We start from the raw sequence: 9,472 nt of genomic DNA, 5'->3' as shown, positions 1-9,472 counted from the left end.
AAGTCATAATCAAAGGTACCATATGATACCATAGAATTTCTCATAGGTACCACCTAGAAAAGAACACGACCTACGTGAAAGCAATTAAATCAAGACATTTGGTCTAATGGTTGTATAACACTTTTTGTGGTGTGAGATTTTGAGTTCAACTCCTATGGAGGGGAGTTTGATACTGTTTGTGGTGGTATTTATTTATCTCCGATTATGGGGGTTTTGTGTAAGTAGTAATGGAGTGGTTATGTTAACTTTCTAGCCTTTGTGAGCTAGTAATCTATTTGATCATTAATGGTATAATATTTTTCATATTTGTAATTATTCTAGTATCTATTGATACCCAAAAAAAAAAAAAAAATAGTGAAATGGCAATTAACTCAAATTACCCTTTCATAATCTTATTACAATGATGAAATATCAAACCCTGAGAATGGAAATTAGTTTTGTGAGACCAGAAAATCCTCTCACACAGATTGTGGAGATCCAACGAAGAGATGAACTTTGTCTCTGTAGATCTGCAAAGATGAGCATGATTGGCACCACCCAACTGGGATTGCCAGCCAAAGACACTCCAATGATGAAGTTAGTCACTTGATTGAAAGAATGAAGGTATAGAAATGAAGGGGTGTATGTGTGTTCTGCAGAGAGATCAGGCATACCTTACTCTTGGGATGCCCCCCATTTATATAGATAGAGAGGGGTGTGATATTTGTTTAGGCTAGACCCATTGTAGGCCTTGTTTTGGTTAGGCCTATTAAGCTAATATCTATTTTTTTCTGGCTCCCATAATTGCCCAAAAACTTTCATTGTCTGCAGTAGTAGAAATGAGAGTTTTTATTGTGGAGTTGCACTGTTCAAATACATGTTAAGTTTCTTGATAAAGAACACTTTGAATAAATGAATGAATGAATGACTGTATAAATGCATTTATGCTTGAATGTATGTGCAAATATACGTATATAACTATATATATATATATATTAGGGAGAGGGGTAAACTAAAGCCCAGTGAGTGGTATAGTATAGAGAGGTTAAACAAATGATGGCGATCATGGTGTGAAAGCATATAAGTTCTAAACAAATCATAACACTGGGCCAAGTTATTGTTACCCACGGGCAAGTGTCGTAGGCCGCGGAATTATAACCTCCAAGTGAGGGTGATGGCGCTCTATGCCGAGTGCAAAGATTGCGTTGTATTTGAAAATTTTGCTAATTTTAAATAGCAATCAATTGCCAACATGGAAAGGATTTTAAATAATGCATCCCGTGTCATTGGTTGCGTATACCAAATGAGGTAGACTTGTTAATCATAAATAAGTGAAAAGTGGGGGAAAAAAAAAAAGTACACCAATGGTAGAGCATTAAAAAATAGCATTGCTTCATTGTAGCACTAAAAAACAGCATTCCTCCGTTGTAAGGATTAGCCGAGTAGAGTTTGGAAGCATATTGAAGTAGATTGCCGATTTATTGAAGTTGATTTTCTTGTCCAATGTATATTTGCTCCATTGCTCTCGAAGGAAATCAGAATGGAGTCTTGTCAAAAGTGTCGATTATGGAGTTAAACCGAGATAGCCAAGAACGGCCAAAAGTGCCGAGGAGTTAAACCGAGAAAGACGAGAATGAAATATTGAAGTGAATTCCTTACCCCATTGTTGTCGAACGAAATCTACTATTCGTGAGGAATTCATAATGATTTTAGAGGTTATATAGTTGGGACGTTGCCAAATATGTTTTAGTTGTTGAAGTCGGCGTCGATCAAACTTCAGGCTTCGCAGCAAAAATATTGTTTGAGCTGCGATATGTGGCATTGCATATAAAATCTAAAAAATTTTGGTATGGAATTTGCAAAATCAAACCATACAGATATGTTCAGAAGGCTCCAAATAGTTGGAAACGACTATTGGATGGTTGGAATCAAACTCCTAAGGGCTTAATTGCAGCCAAAAATGGATCGGGCGGTTCAGATAGATGAAGAATTGAGCTCCGCAAAGCATTGGATAATTTCTAGGCTTGGCTTGGTGGCTTTTGCAAACAAAAATGCTAGAGGTCCCAAAAATTCTATCAAAAGTTCTACCAAATGTCTCACATGGGTGTGAGACCCACATAGGACCCCCATTGTGTGGGTTCCACACCCATGTGAGATATTTGGTAAAAATTTTGGTAGAATTTTTGAGATCTCTAGCATTACTCTTTTGTAAAAAATAAAAAATAAGGAAAGATGGTGCTAACAAGACTTGAGCATTTGCCTCTGAAAAGAAAAAAGAGCACTAAACCATTGTGCCAAGACAGAGCCTTGTGCCTTTATTTGGCAAGATATATATTTGAATGTGATTGTTTGGCTATTATGGGATGTAACTTAGCCACGATGCACCAAATGATTTCTTTTGCTTGCCATGCCAACTCTTGTCGTCTTCTCCAGCCAAATGGTGAATTTCTAGGCAAACTTTTGACTGGCTCATACAGTTTCGTTTGAGCTCTGATTTCGACGCGATTTGTTGTATTAGACTCGTCTCAATGAGTACTTCACGTTGGTATGGTCAAAACTTGAGTTTGATAGATTCAGAAATTTCAGTTGTCCAAAAATGTGGTCCGTATCGTAACTTTCAGCAGACTTTGGTTACTTTTTGGCTTGTCGGGTTGGTGGGTTTAGACTTCTTGAGTCAACACGAATCCTCAGGTATTGTCAGATGTTGATTTTGGCAAGCCGAGATGCTAGTTCTGTACCGATGTCGAGATAGTAACGCTAGGAAATATTGTGTACTTGGTTGCCGAGAATGTCCAATGATGTGAAGTGATGTGTGTGTGGCCGAGTAATCTTGTCGAGTAAGTAATGAGCCGAAAATGTTTGCCAACTAATGTTAGCCGAATAAGGTTGCTCTATTGCCAAGTAATGCGGAATAATGTTAGCCGAATAATGTTGGTCTGCTGCCGAGTATTGCCGAAAGTATTGCAATAGAAAGAGTTATGCAATAGAAAGATTGCCAAAAGTATTGTCGAATATATTGCAATAGCAAGATTGCCAAAAGTATTGTCGAACGTATTTTGCGCTAGTATTGCCGAAAATGTTATCTATTGCATAACCCACTATGCAAACTCTTGAATTCATCACTAAGCTGAACAATGTACTCAGCAAAAGAGCTTGGTGGTTCACGTTGTTGGCTATGCAGTCGACGGCGAAAAATCGAGCCTTTCTCGTTGCCAAAGAATAGAGCTCAAGGTTATAGAGCTACATAGTAGCTTTGTTGAATTGCCGAACAGCTCCATTGTTTTTAAACTCATAAACTTGATGGTGTATGAACTTTGACTACACATGGCGATGGTGTTGTCAATCCACTTTGTAGTCGATTAATTTAATCACTTGTGTTGGCAATACTTCGATTTCCACGGCCATCCTCTTGTTGCTTGTTGAGCTTGACCCAACTGTTGCTGACAATCGACACTCCTCTTGGCTTGCCGAAACATAGTTTGCGTCGCTTAGCTTGCTGAAACACTAGTCGGTGTCTCTTAGCGTGCCGAAACACATGGGCAGCAGTTCTTGAATTTTGCTCTTTGATATCACTTGGTCGGCTATCAGAGAAATGGTGTAATACTAAACTCTATATCTATAAACATTTTCTAGCAAAGCATAATATTTTTAATTAAATTGAAGGTTATAAGCATGTATGTATATAGAAATCATACTGCAAGACAATAGTTATAGAAAGAGAAAAGAATAGAGGTTCCATTTTAGAAGTGAGTTTCAGCGTGTCGTCATTCGTGCATGTGCTTATTAGGGGCCTGTTAGGTAACTATTCCGTTTTCAGTTTTCAATTTATATTTATAAAAATTTTAAAAATTGTCATAAAAATTTGTTTGATAATTTTTTTGATTTATAAATGGTTGTCTCAATTTATAAATTTGAGGAAAAAACATAAACTCAAAAAAATAAGTTTACGTTTTCAGTTTTCAATTTTTTTTTCAATTTTTTTTTTTCAATTAATTTTTTTTTGCAATTATTTTTTTTTTTCAAATATTTTTTTTCCCAATTAAATTTTTTTCAATTAATTTTTTAATTAATTTTTTTTCATTTAATTTTTTTCTAATTAAATTTTTTTTCAATTAATTTTTTTCAATTATAATGTGTGTGATCCCATTGTCATAAATAATAAAAATAAATATAAATATTTTAGGCCTGAACAAACATATTTTTTTAGTTTATGTTTTTAAAATTTTTTAAACATTTTGTTCAAACCAAATGCGTTTGTAATCTATGTTTTTCTAAAAATAAACAAAAACCAATTTATAAAATTTTTGTAAACATAAACCAAAAATATAAACGTTACCAAATGCTACCTAAAAAATGCAATGTGGATGACCGAGTGTTCTTTTGGCAACCGACAATGGTTATTGCTTTTTGAACTTCGTATTGACTTCGGCAGTAGTTTGCCGAGTAGCTTGGCTTGGCCAAGATGGTTGATTTTCATGCCAAACTAAACCGCCGAGCAATAAAGCCGAGGTGCTGGTGCTATACTAAGGAGTAGTGCCGAGCTTTGTGGTGTCGATTTCTATGAAGGGCCAAACTTTCTGTGTATGAGGCCGATGATAAAGCTTTCAAACCTCCTTTATATACAACAAAAATTATTTGGGCAAAAAGTCATGCCGAAGAGAGTGAATCGGTCAAATGCAACATGTGTTCGCATAATCTCAAGAAGTAAACTACTTAAAAGTATATTGAACCAAAGAGAAATAAAGAAATTACTAGCCCAACACATTAGCCGAAAGATTGCCAAAGTTCTACTTCATTTTTTCTTTTTTTCTTTTTTTTGGCATTAACATGAGCCATATAGATTGCCTCAGTAAAAAGTAAAAAAATTATGAAGTAAAGTTATGAATAAATTCACAGTATAGATTGCCTCATATTCTCACAAATTATGAAGTAAAAAATTTTAAATTACTTGTTATAATAATTCATGGTCTTATTTATTTTAATTTCATCTAGAGAGAGAAAAAGTGAAAACCAACTTTTTTAGCATAGGTACATATGCGTACATGGTAAGAATCAACTTCAAAATAAGTTTGAGAAAAAAGAATAAATAAATAAATAGATAGACCATGTATGAATTTGGCCAAGAAACCCCGTTAGTAATGCCAAAAAGATGTTTTCACCAAGAAAAGTGTGAAATCCATTTTTAGAGGGAGAAAATGAAAATGCAAAAATAAATCCAACTAATATGTGCCGACTACTCTTCTAGAGAGAATATCGAGATAGATATTAAATAAATGTTTGGACTAAATCTATGAGCATATATAGATATATCTGTGTGTATGTATATGCCTATAGACAGCAAGATTGAATTTCAAAAATAAATTTAAACAAGGAGGAAAAGGATAGGATCAACCGTGGGTCTTATTTCTAGTAACGTGTAATGATGATCTGAGCATCTTAAGTGTGGTGTTTGTCATCTCCTTCATTGAATTCTTGTAGACGATTCCCACAGACCGTGCCAATTGTGAGACTAGGAAAATCCTCTCACACGGATTGTGGAGATTCAACAAAGAGATGAACTTTGTCCCTATAGATCTGCAAAGATGAGCATGATTGGTGCCATCCAATTGGAGTTGCCGGCCGAAGACACTCCAATGATGAAGTTAGTCACTTGATTGAAAGAATAAAGGTATAGAAATGAAGGGGTGTGTGTGCGTTCTGCAGAGAGATCAGACAGACCTTGCTCTTGGGATGTCCTCCCTTTATATAGATGGGGAGGGGTGTGATATTTGTTTGTGCTGGACCTGTTGTAGGCCTTGTTTGGGTTAGGCCCAATAAACTAGTATTTTTTTTTTTTTTTTTGGCTTCCACAAATTTCATGCATAAATTCCAAATTGGAGAAAATTATTTAGGAATGACTATAGATCTATATATATTCCCCGTATTTACTCACTATAAAATTTTCTTTGATATTCTACCAAGTGCTCTCTGGTTTCATTGTTTTTAGCCTTTATAGCAAGATTCTAGTTCCAAAGTAGGCTGATTATCAAGCATGTCTGAAGGGTTCTAAGCTCAGAACATGAAAATCCCTAAGCCTAAATCTAATCACTGGTAGATAATTTAATACAAGTGCATGAAAAAAATTATAAGGAAAAGGGGAAGGAAAAAAGAAAAAAGTGTCTTCCAAAATATTTAAGGCTTAAACTTCTTGAAGCTAACATGATGCATATTTTCGAACAGTATGGAACTTTGGGGACAATCTGAATGTCAACACAAATTTGGTCAAGTCACAAGGTGTGTATCAAGCTGCAGCAGAACCAGGATTTTAGTCGAGAGACAAATATTGAGACAAATTATTGGGTCAGATCGGTTTGGAACATAAATTTTAATTTGGTTTTAAAAAAACAATAATCAATATTTAAAAATTACTCCATTATCATACATATTACTATTTAAAAAATTATCTTAACTTTAAAATCTATAAAAACGAATGCCAATTAAATACAAACAATAAAAGAAAATACTTTTATAAGTTTATTATCTATACTATTATATAAATCAAAGGCTTAAATATAAATCAAAGGCTTAAGCCTTTGCTTCTCTTTATGCCAAATGTTTGATTTCTCTATGCTAAAAAAAAAAAATTAAAAATAAAAATGAAGCCTTTGCTTCTCTTTATACCAAGTGTCTTATTTCTCTAGGTAAAATAAATAAATAATTAGATAAAAAGGAGGGTAGGAGGACTTGAACCTATAACCTTCTGTTGTACAAAGAATACTACCTAAGAACATCTCTAACGGTGTATTAATTTTTTCATTAAATTTGAGTAAAAATTTGAATAAAAGCTTCTTTTGATATCAAGTGCTCCAACAGAGGATTTTGGAGTTTCATCAAAACACCAGTCGACCAAGCAGACGATCAGGCTGATGTCCGGTTGATCGACCGGCCAATTTATTTTTATTTTTTTTTTGCCTTGAGATGATCGACTGGCCAATGTAATTTTTTCACAAATTTTTTTCTTGAGATGATCATTCAGGAGGACATAGGGGTGTGCATAATACCGCCGAAACCGCCAAAACCACACCGAACCGCACCGCCAAGGCAAATTCATTATTATTTGCCAATCAAACCGCTGGTTTTTTGTAAGAAAAATGGCAAATTCTAGTGACACTTTTATCAATCCGCCGGTTTCTATTTTTTTTCCAAACCGCACCGACCCGCACTGCTATTAAATCATATTTTATAAGATTCTAAAAGTTCTTTTTTACTTAAGTTTGTTTATTGTTCTATACCTTAGAATATAGTATTACATTACTTGCTCAAGGGGAATTCAAAATGTCAGTAATCCAAAATAAAGTTGGATTCTAATTCACTTTTCAATCTTCTTTTTTTTTTCTGGCCATGTTGCTACACTTGCTGCATTAGAAGAAAGCTTCGCAAGATGCTTAACATCACGGTATCTCTCGTCTTTTTTTTACTCTTTGATTTAAGTTTTGTAATTTGAATTATATTTTTTATAAACCACCAATCCGCCTGAACCGCCAAGGCAAATCCGTCATTATTTGCCAACCGAATCGCCGGTTTTTGATAAGGAAAATGGCAAATTCTAGTAACACTTTTATCAATCCGCCACCCACCATACGGTTTCTATTTTTCTCTCAAACCGCACCGACCCGCACCGCGCACACCCCTAGGAGGACATCCGACAATGCCTATGAACAATGATTTGATAAAAAGTACATTGGTCCTCAGTTTTATAAAAGAAATGTGAAATCTTGGATTTGATACTTATTTGATGAAACTGTTATTTTTTTCACCAAAATTCAAATTTGATGACACAAATTTGAGTAATCGTTGGAGATGTCTAAGTAACACAAAACATATAGTAAGTTTTTTCTTTTGTTTTTTATTTATTTATTTGAATTACACATGCATTGCGTGTACTAACCGCTAGTATACTAATAAATAGGAAAACTATCAACAGGTCATAATAGTTCGATTTAATTGCCATCAATTCCTATTGAAAATAAGTCCTAATAAAATAGTTGCTAAAAATCATTTTTGTGACCATTTTTTGTATATGTCGCTAAAAATTAACAATTAATGACTTTTTTGTCACGATTTTTATAAATGCTAAAATTTACAATTAATGATATTTTTCTATAACGAATTTTTCAAACTATCACTGCAAGTTGAAAATTAGTGATTTTTTTATTGTGACAGTTTTTTTAAACTGTCACTAAAACTTATAATTAGTGACATTTTTTGTGACCATTTTTAAACTGCCGTTGAAAATTAATAATTAGTGACGTTTTTTAATAGTGTTTAATGAAAAACACCATTAATTAGGGGTGACCATGGTCCGGATTGGATCGAATTGGAATAAAATCAGGACCAATCTGTTATCTATGATTCCTAAAAAATTGAAACCAATCCAATCTGTTTAAATCATGGAACCAATCCAAACCAATCCATTTAAACACGGATTGGATCAGTTTAGGACCACGGATTCACATAATTAAATAACAAAAAAATATATATATAACACTTTAATTTCATAAAAACATAAACATAACGCTATATTAGTTCCACAATAGCAACATGTTTTTCTATAATAGTAGCATACTGTTCTAGAATTTAAACAACCATAAGAAAATTGGTTTTACCATAAAAATTTAGACCATCATAAATTAAAATTAAAAACTAACAAACAAAAGTAATAAAAAAAGATATTATACGGGTTTAGGTTTGAGTTTAGGTTTTATATAGAATAAGAAAATATACTATGAAGGAGGATGTATAATAAAAATATAGACTATTTGCATACGGTCTGAATCGGTTCCAATCCGGAACTAATCCGTGGACTACGGATTTTTAATTCTTCAATCTCGAACTGAACCGCGGATTCAAAAAACCAATCCAAACCTATCGGATTGGACTGGACTGGATCGAATTACGGATTTCACGGATTCCTTTCTCAGCCCTACCATTAATTATCATAGAATCTATTAGACAATAAATCCACCCATTACGACCTACACATAAATCTCCCTACTAAATAAGGAGTCAATCTAATCAATATTTTAATTAGTGATGTATTGATAAAAAAATTAAAAAAAATTAAAGAATATACATATTATTTTAGAAAGAAAAAAATTAAAAACTATCTCAAAACCTAAGCTAAAAAAAGTATTTCTTAAAAATTTGAGGAGGTCCATGTGTCCCTCGAGATCCTTTACTAGCGTCATCCTTAGTATCAAAAAGAGTTTTCAATTAATTCTGTTGAGGTATCCAATAAAGTCAGGCAAAGTCAGATGTAGGGGTGTAAATTTGGCCCAGTCCACCCGAACCTGACCCATGTTGGGTCTCTTGGGCTATAACAACCCCGAATTGTAATTAGTCAATAAATCATGATTAAAAATGTCTAATAAGTAATTAAACGAAAATTCTGAGTTAATTGCATGTATATTGTGTCAATTGTGTTTATATCTGTCCATTGTAGAAATATATGTCT

This window comes from Camellia sinensis, chromosome 9, assembly GCF_055761805.1.
Source record: "Camellia sinensis isolate YWXY chromosome 9, ASM5576180v1, whole genome shotgun sequence".
Classification (NCBI taxonomy): Eukaryota; Viridiplantae; Streptophyta; class Magnoliopsida; order Ericales; family Theaceae; genus Camellia; species Camellia sinensis.
Note: the sequence above shows the minus strand (reverse complement) of the source record.